This window comes from Alligator sinensis, unplaced genomic scaffold (genome assembly GCF_000455745.1).
Source record: "Alligator sinensis unplaced genomic scaffold, ASM45574v1 scaffold137_1, whole genome shotgun sequence".
NCBI classification, from domain to species: domain Eukaryota; kingdom Metazoa; phylum Chordata; order Crocodylia; family Alligatoridae; genus Alligator; species Alligator sinensis.
The window spans coordinates 640,652-643,285 of record NW_005842545.1 but is presented as its reverse complement, the minus strand read 5'-3'; positions in this window follow the sequence as shown (position 1 = coordinate 643,285).

The following is a 2,634-nucleotide window of genomic DNA, read 5'->3' as shown; positions in this document are numbered from 1 at the left end:
GGTGTCAAGGAAAATACAATATAACATAGGTGTTAACTTTTATTTTTGCTGGGGGGGACTAGAGATGCTGCGCCTCCCCCACTCCCGGCATGGGCACAGCTGAGCTGAGCGGAGCTGGGGGTGGGGAGGGGCAGGGACGGATGCGGGTTGCCCACTGTGGGCTCAGGACTCCCCGCCCTGCTGACATCCCCCCAGGAGCCCTGTGCCAGCTGCACACACCTCCATGCTGCCACCTCTGTTGCTGCTGGGTGGGCAGGGGGAGCCTCACCATGGTGGCACAGCTGGCATGGGGAGCCTGCAGGGAGGGCAGCAAGGCAAGGAGCCCTGAACCCACACTGGGCAGCCCACATCCACCCCTGCCCTGCACACAAGCCTGGGGGACATATGACCCGCCATGCTCCTTTTACTGGGAATGCACGCAGTGGCAGGGAACTGCCCCACCCCAGATGAACCGCCAGTAGCTCTGTCCCACTCCCTGTCCTGGTCCTGGGCCCCATGCATCACCATGGCTGGGAAGTGCCCCAAAACCCAGCCCCTGCCCCACTCCCTCCCTCACCATGGGAGCTTCAACTTATGCCCTCCATAGACTTACCTGCAGGCAGCTGGGGGAGCTGCTCTCTACCTGCTGCTGTCTGGGGGCTGCATTCCTGGCCACATGCATGTGTGTGCATGCACGCATGGACATGGCGCATCCCACTCCCCGCAGCCCCTTGCTGGAACTCTGCCAGTCTGCAAGGGGAAATCTGCCATTTCCTTCGTTTTTCCATGGTGAACAGAAAACCCTCAACAATACTGGGACAAATGCTGTCCTGGAGTCATGCAGCCCAGGACCGGGGCTTGATGTTCCCACTTTGGAACTGTTCTGCTCAATTAGGGATAGATGGTCCCCCTACCATCTTCCGAAGAGGGGGGCAGGGCCTTCAGGCCTCTGCAAACTCTGTGTCTATATCAAAGCAGGTTTTAGCACAAGTTTTAGTGGGGCAGCTTTCTCCCAGGGCTGGGTTTAGTCTCCAACTTAGCTACAGGTTTTGATCTCCCTGCCCTGGTCCCGGGAGGTGATCTTTATGTGGGAGGAATATGAGGTCAGAGCAGATTTGAACATAGATTTTAGGGGGGCACAAATAATTTTGGAACAGGGATTTGCATCCAGCCTGGCTCTGTGTGTCAGTGTTGGTGAGATCTAACAAACAAGCCAAGTTTGAGTTGAAGTGATCTCTATACCCGGGGGGAGGGGGGAGTGAGGGTTTGGAGCAGGGTGAAAATTAGCCCCTGGAGCAGATTGTAGTAGGCAAAACTCCTCTCTGGGCTGGGGCTTGGGATTGCTTTCTGATCTCAGCAGGATCTAATGAACAAGCCAGGTTTGAGCTCTGCTTTCTTAGCATGCCTTTCCCTTTCAGGCATGCTAAAGCACTCTGCCATTTCTTTCTTTTTCTAACTGGGGTTTTTTAGTGGGAAGGGGGCATGGGTTCCTGTATGGCGGCCATCTAGATCATGTCTTGGCATAGTGTGGGCCATGGTTGTTCATGATCATGGTTGTTTGTGTTTGATCATGATAGAGCCATTTCATTTGTGTTTTTCTTTTTGACAATAAATCAGCCCCCGTGGCAATTAGTGTAGTGCCAGTCATTATTAAAACCATAATTTGTGCCACTGGCTTGGATATCTCCAGTGGCTGCAGGTCTGGGGTGGGATGCAGCCAGCTCTGGGTTGGATTGCCTTTGCTCATGGCTATATAGGAAATTGGGGTGCTGGGCCTGATCTAGCCTTGGATTGGGGGACATCAGCTGGCTTGGGGGAAATAGGGGAGGGGTATGTCCCATTTTGGGGAATCGGGGCTTATCCTGCCCTCCTGCCCCTAACTGAGAGGGGGGGAAATACCCCTCCAAAGGGTGCTATCTCCACCTAGTGGGTCTTGCAAATGCCCCCCCCCAAAAGTAATTAAGGGTCAGTGAGTTCAGAGCCCCTTCCTCCAACAGAACAGGAACCCAGAATCAGATAGATGTCAGTCATGTCAACCCGGTCCCTCACCTTGGTGTGTGTGTTCCAGACGTGAGGCAGGGGAAGGCAGGGGGGAGACAACTGTCAAACACCTGGACACATGGTGTGTGTGTGTGTGTGTGTGTGTGTGTGTGCATGTGCAAATGCACGTGTCCCAACACCTAGTTTTCCTATGTGTGTGCGTATGTGTATGTGTATCCATGGCCTGAATGTCTGGGTTCTATGCTTGAGTGTGAGAGAGATGGATGCCTGGGTGTCATGTGTGTGCGTATTCCAGACATGTGGGTTCTGTGTGTGTGTCCCAGATGCCTGGGGTGTGTGTGCATGTGCATGTGTCCCAGACGCTTAGGTTCTGTGCATGCATGTGTCCCGGACTCCTAGGGTAACACTTGTGCATGTGTGTGTCTGGGACACCTGGGTTCTGTGCATGTGTGTAGGTACATGTGTGTGTGCCCTAGGTGCCTAGTTTCTGTGTGTCTGTCCATCTATTGGACTAGGACTCCAGGAGTTCAGTGTGTGTGAGGGTGGGCAGGGGGTGCTCAGGTCTTGACATCAGTCCTGCCAAACCTCTCCCCAGTCCTTGGTGTTACTCTTGGCTGGCTAAATGACTACACTGGGGAAGACCGGGGCGGGGGG